General features: G+C 36.2%; 1 non-coding gene across 1 annotated transcript; it reads left to right on the top strand.

The window, feature by feature from the left end:
* The first annotated feature begins 1525 nt into the window (after positions 1–1525).
* LOC125147232 (U6 spliceosomal RNA) lies at positions 1526–1632 on the top strand. The gene has a single exon (XR_007145073.1). It is a non-coding gene; the product is annotated as a U6 spliceosomal RNA (small nuclear RNA).
* The last annotated feature ends 8647 nt before the right edge of the window (positions 1633–10279 follow it).

The raw sequence follows: 10279 nt of genomic DNA, 5'->3' as shown, positions 1-10279 counted from the left end.
GAATGAGAATACACACACACACACACACACACACACACACACATTCCAGAAGCTAAGAGAGAATGTTATAAACCTATTAACCAACAAACTTGAAAGCTAAGGGAAATGATACACTTTTGGAAAAACATAAAATTCCATAATTTTACTTCTCTTAAGGAGAAATAAAAAGCTTAGAACAGTAAGCATTAAGAAAATACACATGGTATTTAAAGACTTTCTTCTCTAAGCAAACACTAGATTTAGATGGTTTTTGCAAGTGACAGTTATCAAACTTTTTATAGAAGAGATGATCCTATCTTACACAAGTTGTTTTAGAAAACGAAGGGAAAACCTGCAATTTATCCTATGAAACCTTATGCCAGAGCTGATAAAGACCATACAATAAAAGACAATTACTGGCTTATTTAACTTGGGAACATAGGTATATGGAAGTCCTAAGTAAAACATTAGCCAAATCTATCAGTGTGTAACATAAGACACCTCTAACAGTGATGAACAACCACTCGGGTTATAAGAATTCAACTTGATTAGGGATATTAAAGTTGGTTTTATAAGGGCTATTTTCAATTTAGGGCCTCTTGGCAGCAGGTGTGCTCCATGAGATGAACCCTCTATTGGTGACTCTCATTTCAGGGCACATGTGCTGGTTTACAGCACACATAATCTCAGAACTGATGCCCCTTATTTGCCAACCTTTGCAGTGAGTGTGGTACCATTTGCCTTGTTTCCACAAAGTTCTTTTGCTCTATTTTTTAATTCTTGGATTTTCTTTTTTCCCCTTAAAGTTTGAATTACACAAATGTTGAGAATCATGTATAACACCTCTTTTGTTAGCATATTCCTAAGGGTAAATGTGTAATAGCTTAAAAAGAAAATTCCTTGATGAGAGGATATAAGAACTATTATATAATTAATATAGAGAAAAATGCCTTGGCAGGTTATATTCCCAAAATGAATTTTAAGTACTGAAGTAATTGCGTCTATTTTAATGGTATTTGGTATCATTATAGTAAAAATGGATGTCATTTTGATGCTAAAAATATTTAAAGTATCTTCCTAGTGAAATTAACTATATTACTTAATGAGAGTTCACTTTTATACCCCAGGTTTTTCAAATAAATAAATTTTCCTTATAAGGTGAAGTAATCGTGACCTTGTGACCAAATGTGATTTCTCTCAGGATCTTTTAAAAATAAAATATCTATCAATGTAATTCACTGAAATCCCAATAAGGGATTTAAAAAAAATTAATGCTTATTTTCATAGATGCACAAAAGCATTTGATAAGATTATTTATATTCATTTATAATAGTTATTTATGATAAAAACTCCCCAAAATACTTGAAATAGAAAAGAGCATTTATCTTTTCAAAAACTATCTTCCAAAATTCTACAGCATTTTACTGAAGAGGGAAAATGTATAAATAGTTCAAGATATGGAAATAAGGATGACCTCCCTCCCTCCCTCTCTCAAAATAAGTAAATAAAAAAACAAACTTAAAAAAAATTTAAAGGTGCAACTATAGTGCTCACTTTGGCAACACACGGACAAAAATTAGAACGACACAGAGAAGATTAGCATGGTCCCTGTGCAAGGATGACACTCAAATTCATGAAGCATTCCACATAGGGGGCAGTTCCCCAGTGAACTGACACCTTTTGTGCATTAGCACAGAAATTGGGGTTTGGAGAGGTCTCTCTGGAGGCCCAATCCAAGTTTAAAAGAAACAACAAAAGTAAAAGTGCAACTATAATATAAAAGAAGAAACTGTCCACATAATGGTAGGGGGTAGGAAGTGCTGGTAAATACTACTGGTTATATTCCCCCTATTAATAAACATTACTTACTATTCTATTTATTCATGCCTTCCTTTATGTCCTTTAACACTTCATAGTGTTCCTTTATGTCCTTTAACGCTTCATAGTGTTGTCCGTAAGAATCTTTTATATCTGGTGTTAATTTTATATGTTAGCGCAAATAGAATTGTCACTGATAAATTTTCAATTGGTCATTATTACTGCCTAGGAATACGATTGATTTTATATGTGGATTAATTTCCTAGGGTTGCCATAACACAGTACCACAAACTGTGTGGCTAAAACAACCTAAATTTATTCTTTCATAGTTTTGGAAGCTGGGAGCATGAAATCTAGGTGTCAGAAGCGCCACATTCCCTCTGCAGACTTCACGGAAGACTCCTCCTTGCCTCTCTCAGCTTCTAGTGACCCCAAGCATTCCTTGGCTTGTGGTAACATAACTCGAATCTCTACTTCGGACTTGACAGGATCTCCTTTTCTGTCTTTTCTTTTTTGAAGATCTCACTCAGTGAATTTGGGGCCTCCCCTAAATTGAGAATGATCTCATCTTTACATCTTTAATGAGTTATTTTTGCCAAGACTCTATTTCTAAATAAGGTCACCATATGAGGTTCCGGGTGGATGTGAATTTGGGAGAGACAATATTTAACTCACTTATATCTTGTATCAAATAATTTAATCAGTCTTCTTATTACTTCTAATAATTTGTGGAGTTCTGTGTTTTAATGAAACAGGCAATTTTCTCATTTCCTGTCTTATCTGTCATTGTTTTTTTTTCTTCCTTTTTGGGTCTTCCTACCTTTGCTACAACTCCAGGGAAATATTAAGTAAAAGTTGTGATGACAAACAATTTTAATTTATTGCTAACTAGTATAAATCCTTGTAAAATTTTACAGGTAAGTGTAATGCATTGGATGTAGGGCTTTAATAAATCCTCTTTATTGTACTAGTCAAGTTTTGACTTCTAGTTTTCTGAGAGGTCGTTTTTACATTGTTTTATTTTTTAATTATAAATGAGTGCTGCATTTTGTGGATGCTTTTTAAGCATCAATTGAAATGACCACATTTCCTCCATCTAAATGTGAATGTGATGGTCAGGGAGGACAAACTGTTCCTCTGTTGTCTCATATTTAGTAACTAGAGTCCTGTGAATTACACTCATAAAAGACAGAAGAACATGAGGAAAAGGTTTATATATGTGTATATGGGAGCCAACAAAAAAGTAGCAGTCTTCTCAAATGTTTAAAGTTAGAGGATTATCTTTCTAATTTATTAGAGAAAGGGGAGGAGGGAGAGCAGACTTTGGGAAGAACAAAAAGGTTTCTTTAGAAAAGACAATTTGTTTTTGAGGAGAACAAATAGGATAGAAGAAAGTTTGTGATAATGTTGGTTTATGCAGGTGCTCTTTGTCCTTTTCATGGTCATTAAAATTCCCTAGAGGGACATTTGTGGTAGCCTCATTTCCCAGAAGTTGCTGCCTTTAGTCAGATAAGGGATGCTCCAAGAAGGTTTCTGTCTGCATCTATCAAATCTCAAATGTCTTCAGCTTAAAATCACCTCCATGTGAACCCTGGGGTTCTGAGTGGGTCCCTCCTGGGAAAATACAATGGATGTCCATCATTGTCTTCCTGGGACAAAACTAAGCCATCATGGTTTTCTTCTCCTATATATTAACAGAATTCACTTGGATAGTAATCTATTTAAGATTATTCCGCTTTGGGGCGCCTGGGTGGCGCAGTCGGTTAAGCGTCCGACTTCAGCCAGGTCACGATCTCACGGTCCGTGAGATCGAGCCCCGCGTCAGGCTCTGGGCTGATGGCTCAGAGCCTGGAGCCTGTTTCGGATTCTGTGTCTCCCTCTCTCTCTGCCCCTCCCCCGTTCATGCTCTGTCTCTCTCTGTCCCAAAAATAAATAAACGTTGAAAAAAAAATTAAAAAAAAAAGATTATTCAGCTTTGGGGCACATGGGATACTACGTGGCAATAAGAAAGAATGAAATATGGCCTTTTGTAGCAACGTGGTTGGAACTGGAGAGTGTAATGCTAAGTGAAATAAGTCATACAGATAAAGACAGGTACCATATGTTTTCACTCTTATGTGGATCCTGAGAAACTTAGCAGAAGACCATGGGGGAGGGTAAGGAAAAAAAAAAAGAGGTTAGAGAGGGAGGGAGCCAAAACATAAGAGACTCTTAAAAACTGAGAACAAACTGAAGGTTGATGGGGGGTGGGAGGGAGGGGAGGGTGGGTGATGGGCATTGAGGAGGGCACCTGTTGGGATGAGCACTGGGTGTTGTATGGAAACCAATTTGACAATAAATTTCATATTTAAAAAAGAAATAAAAAATTCAAAAAAATGTTTAAAAGATAATTCAGCTTTGTCCCTTGGTAAAATTAATTTTTTCTTTCTTTCCTCAGAAAATAGTTTGAGGAATTTTCAGCCTTTTTTCTATTTCTGAATAATTTTTATAACAGATAAAATTGGGTAAAAATCAGGTAAAATTTGTGCCTTGTGGTACAGGTTGGGGAGAGATTTTTTTTTAATTGTGAATTCATGTTCTTTAATAATTACATTTTTAAATTTTTCATCAGCTTAAATTTTAAGACACTTTTAGATTTATAGAAAAAAGAGGGAGATAGTACAAAGTTCCCAAATACTTTGCACTTTTCTATTAACATCATCATTTACATAAATATATGTGGTATATATTACTATTATAACACATATTCTATGGTATATTGTTATAATGAGCCAATATTGATATGCTATCATTAACTAAAACTGTACTTATTCAGATTTCTTTAGTTTTAATCTAATGTCTTTTTTGTGTGTCCAAGATCCCATGTGACATTTAGCTGATAAGTCTTTTTAAACTCCACTTGGCTTTAATAGTGTTTCATACTTCACTTGTTTTTAATGACTTAGTTTTGAGGAATATTGATTAGGTATTTTACATAAAATGTTCATCAATTGGGATTTATCTGGTATTTTTCTCACGGTTAGATTGAATTTATGGGTTTTAGAGAAGAAGACTACAGCGGTGAAGTGTCCTTTGTATCACCACATATCAAGGATACATATGATTTGTCACTATTGATGTTGACCTTGATCACCTGGCTGAGGTCATGTTTGTCATGTTTCTCTACTGTTTAAGTTAGTCTCCCCCTACTCCCATGCTGTAGTCTGTGGAAGGAAGGCACTGTGCACAGAATAATTACCTTTTTTGAGTTTAGATCTTCTCCCATCAATTTTATTGTCATATAGTTTGAAAATAGTTCTTAGGTCAAGCTTTGCAAATATACTGATATAGTCATAATATCAAAAGTCTTTGTATCAGCTGTAGTATACCTTTTTTCATTCTCTAAATGAATTATCTGTATATTTATCCTTTCTGTTTGATCAAACTTATTGGAAAGTTGCTCACTTTTTAGTTTTGTTCTAAGAATTAGCTTTTTATTAGCTGTTGATTATTGTTTCTTTGTTTTATTTCCTATTAACATCTATTCTTCTACTTATAATTTCCCTATTTTGTCAGGTTTACTGTGTTATTTCTTTTCTATTCCTGACATTGACATCTAGCTCATTTAGTCTTAATTCTTACTAGTATTTAATATCTATGTTTACATTTACATTTTCCCACCAGTGTAAGTTGATGGCATGCTACACCATTAGATAAAAGTAATTTCATTTTTATTCACTCAAAATTCTGTGATTTCATTGTAACTTACGTTTAAATAATGAATGTTGCTGAGGTTTTCCTTATGACCCAGTATGTGTTCTACTTGTGATTTTCCTATGTACTTGAACGTAATGTGGCATCTCAGTTTGTTTACTTGGTTTTTACCCTACCTTTCTGGCATTCTTATGGATATTGGCATGTTTATTTCTTTGTCTATATCTTTTAACTTGTCTTTCATATTCATTAAACTCTTTGCTATTTGACGATTTCTGGGGGAGTCCATCAACCTGATCTTTCAGTTTACTAATTGGGCTTTTATACGCATTCTGCTCTTGCACCAGACTATTACTTCCAGGTATTATTTATTTCAGACTGAGAATCTTTAACTGGTTCTTTTTTTATGACTGCTTGTTTCTGCTTTACAGTGAGATAATAAGTATCTCCCCTTTTCCCTCTCTAATGATGCGATAAATCTAATTCTTGTTTATCTGGCCCATATTTTTCCCTTTCTTACGTAATGGTTGTGCCTTCAGATGTCTCGTTTTTCCTGTGATGTCACATTTCTTGGATATTATCTGTTACTATCAACAGTAATATCTCCCCAGGAGAATAAGCCAAATTCTAAGCTGTAGCTTGTGCCCTTGGTGTGGCGAGTTTACAGAGAATCTTAGAAGGGTTCTTTAGGGCTAAGAGCCTATTTTGATATATCCTTCCCAATTTCCCGTCTGTCACACAGACATAATGTGACAGTGATCTCAAGTGACATTGCTGTACCTCCACCCAAACACAGTTTTTCCCAAGATCTCTCATCTTCTTGTGATCTAATCCTCTAAACCACAGCTTCTCAACCAAAAATGGTATTTGGAAATCTGTGAAGGAAATTTAGGGGTTTCTGTAATGACACCACGTTGCTAAAGCATTTAGGGCAAGGGGTTGGGAATACTAAACACGCTGTACGCGTGAAGAAGTCCCACACAATAAAGTACTGTCCCAAATCAAACGATAATAGCATTCCCATGTGTGGCAGTAGGGGCGGAGTTAAAGTCTAGGACTAACTGATTCATTTGCCTGTGTAGGTTTTTCCTCTCTACCCTCAGGTTTCTCTAGTGGTGGCTGATGGTATTATACTACAAGTTAGGTAGTGAAAAATGCTGCTGCTTCTCCTCTGCCGTCGCAAGATAGCAATCAATGTTTAACCAGGGCGTTAGAAGGAAATTCAAAGGGTGCAGAATGCTTGCCTCAATCTTTTCCCTGTTGATGGCTACCAGCTTTCTCCTGCCCCGGCTTGGCTTCCTCTTCCTAAACCCTAACCTCCATCAGGTACATCAGAAGGCAATTATCTTGGACTTCCTAGGAATTTCTTAGAGCTTTTACCATTACCTGAAATGTACCATCTTGTCACTTCTGGGGTATACCCAGTGTTGGGTCAAATGAAGGAACCAGCATCTTGTTAGTATTCCATCTTTCTGCCTTACTCTAGGCACACTGATTCCTAACAACATGTGAACAAAAAAGGCAATTGGGTAGCTAATTTGGAAAATTTAGAGCAACAAAAGTAGATGTACCACCCACTCCCCAGAAAGTAAGATATACCAAGACATGTTATTAAAAAAAAAGCAGTGTAGCTTTTATAGATGAAAAACATACCAAGCAAGATGAAGAGCCCAGAACTATACCATGTGTAGATGGCAACTTGAAATGATGAAAGTGGTGGCACCAATCTGTGTGGACATGTTCAATTGTTTGCTACATTTGTTTGGTAGATGATAGGGGGAAAATGAAACATTTCACAGAGAAATATATTATTTCTACCATTTAAGACAGTTTATAAATTTTTTTATTTGAAATAATTTTATAAGCATAGAAAGTTTCTAACATAGTATAGAGAGTTCTTATATAGGCCTCAGCCAACTTTACATAATAACAACTTGTATAATTTTTTTTAATTTTTTTAATGTTTATTTTTGAGAGAGAGAGCAAGAGAGCACAGTGAGGGAGGGACAGAAAGAGAGAGAGAGAGACAGAATCCAAAGTAGGCTCTAAGCTCTGAGCTGTGAGCACAGAGCCTGTCGCAGGGCTCAAACTCATGAACTGTGAGACAATGACCTGAGCTGAAGTCAGACACTTAAACGACTGAGCCACCCAGGCACCCCACATCTTGTATAATTATTGTACAATGTACAAAACCAAGAAATTAACATTGGTACTTTAGTGACTATTACCTAAAGTGCAGACTTTATTTGAATTTCACCATTTTTTCCACTAATGTCCTTTTTCTGTTCCAGAACCCAAGACAGGATCCCACATTAAATTTAGTAATCATCTCTGTAATCTCTTCCAATCTCTGAAAGTTGCTTAGTCCTGCCCTGTTTTTCAGGATCACGTTTTTTTTTTAATTCAAGTATAGTTGACATATACTGTTATATTAGTTTCAGATGTACAACATGGTGATTCAACAATTCTGTACATCACACAAAGCTCACCATAATAGGTGTAGTCCCCATACGTTATTATTACAATGTTATTGCCTATATTCTGTGTCCTGTACTTTCCATCTCTGACTTACATACTTCACACCTATAAGTGTGTACTTCTTCATCTCCTTTACATATTTCACCTGTCTTCCCCTTTCCCTCTGGCAAACACCAGCTTGTTCTCCATATTTATGAGTCTGTTTCTCTTTTTGGTTGGTCTGGTTGGTTGGTTGGTTGGGTTTTTAGACTCCACATATAAGTAAAATCCTAACACTTTGTCTTTCTGACTTATTTCACTTCATGTAGTACCTCTGTGTTCATCCATATTGATGCAAATGGCAAGAACTCATTCGTTTTATGGCTGAGTAATATTCCTCTGTGTGTGTGTGTGTGTGTGTGTGTATGTATGTCCATCCCATGTTCTTTATACGTTCATCTCTTAATGGACACTTTGGTTGCTTCCTTATCTTGGCTATTATAAAGCTTCAATAAACATAGAGTTGCCTATCTCTTTTTGAAATAGTGTTTTTATTTTATTTTCTTTGGTTATTTACCCAATAGTGAAATTACCAGATCATATGGTATTTCTGTTTTTAATTTTTTGAGGAGCCTCCATACTCTTTTTTTTTTAATTTTTTTTTAACGTTTTTTTATTTTTGAGACAGAGAGAGACAGAGCGTGAACAGGGGAGGGGCAGAGAGAGAGGGAGACACAGAATCTGCAACAGGTTCCAGGCTCTGAGCTGTCAGCACAGAGCCTGACGCGGGGCTTGAACTCACAGACCGTGAGATCATGACCTGAGCCGAAGTCGGACGCTTAACCGACTGAGCCACCCAGGTGCCCCAACCTGCATACTCTTTTACACAGAGATTATACCAATCACCTTCCCACTAAGAGTACACATGTGTTTCCTTTTCTCCACATCCTCTCCAACATTTGTTATTCCTTATCTTTTTGATACAACCATTCCCACTGCTATGAGGTGATATTTCATTGTATTTTGTTTTGCATTTCCCTGATGATTAGTAACGTGGGGCATGGGTTTGGCTTTTGGCTTTGTCCAGCAAAACTGAGGAAAGCATAAAGGATTACTCAAGACTCCATGCAAGTCAAGAGAGGTGAGAGGAAGGCTGAGGGAAGTCTCTCGGAGACTTTTTATTAGGCATACATTATAGGGAAAACATTGCACAATATGTCAGTGGCGATCTACCAGTAAGAACATACAGAAAGCATGGAAAAAAAGAAAAAAAAAAAAGAAAAACAAGGTGTTCCCAAGATTACAAAAGAGCAGATGCTGAAAGCAGGGTGGAAGGCAAGATAAGATATTCCATAGATAACATGGTTTAAGGAATTAATGAGCACAGGCAGGACCGAACCCCTAAATATGCATTAATTAGATACTGGACAGCTGTTTTCAGAAGGTTCAGAAAGCAGTGTAATAGGTTCCCTATAATCTTCTTAACCAGGACATAACTATTTTATTTCCCACAGTTGAGCATGTTTTCATGTTCCTGTTGGCCATCTGTATGTCATCTTTGGAAAAATGTCTATTTAGGTCCTATGCCCATTTTTTTATATTTTTAATTTTTTACAATTTTTTGGCGTTGAGCTATATAAGTTCTTTATATATTTTAGATATTAATCCCTTATCAGATACATCATTTGCAAATAATTCCTCCAATCCAGTAGGTTACCTTTTCATTTTGTTAATTATTTCCTTTGCTGTGCAAAAGCTTTTTACTTTGATGTAGTAACAATAGTTCATTTGGGCTTTTGTTTTCCAGCCTGGGGAGATATATCTATAAATATGTTGCGAAGGCCAGTGTCCAAGAGGTTACTGCCCATGTTTCCTTTTAAGAGTTTTATGGCTCTCTGGGGCGCCTGGGTGGCGCAGTCGGTTAAGCGTCCGACTTCAGCCAGGTCACGATCTCGCGGTCGGTGAGTTCGAGCCCCGCGTCAGGCTCTGAGCTGATGGCTCGGAGCCTGGAGCCTGTTTCCAATTCTGTGTCTCCCTCTCTCTCTGTCCCTCCCCTGTTCATGCTCTGTCTCTCTCTGTCCCAAAAATAAATAAACGTTGAAAAAAAAAAATTTAAAAAAAAAAAGTTTTATGGCTCTATGCCTCGCATTTAAGTCTTTAATCCATTTTGAGTTTATTTTTTCATAGAGTGTAAGAAAGTTGTCCAGTTTCATTCTTTTGCATATAGCTGTCCATGAAACTACACTTGTTGAAGAGATAGTTATTTCCCTATTGCATATTCTTGCCTCCATTGTCATAGATTAATAGACCATATAAGTATGGGCTCATTACT

Source organism: Prionailurus viverrinus, chromosome D1 (assembly GCF_022837055.1).
Source record: "Prionailurus viverrinus isolate Anna chromosome D1, UM_Priviv_1.0, whole genome shotgun sequence".
NCBI classification, from domain to species: Eukaryota; Metazoa; Chordata; class Mammalia; order Carnivora; family Felidae; genus Prionailurus; species Prionailurus viverrinus.
Note: the sequence above shows the minus strand (reverse complement) of the source record. Positions and strands in the feature narration are given on the sequence as shown.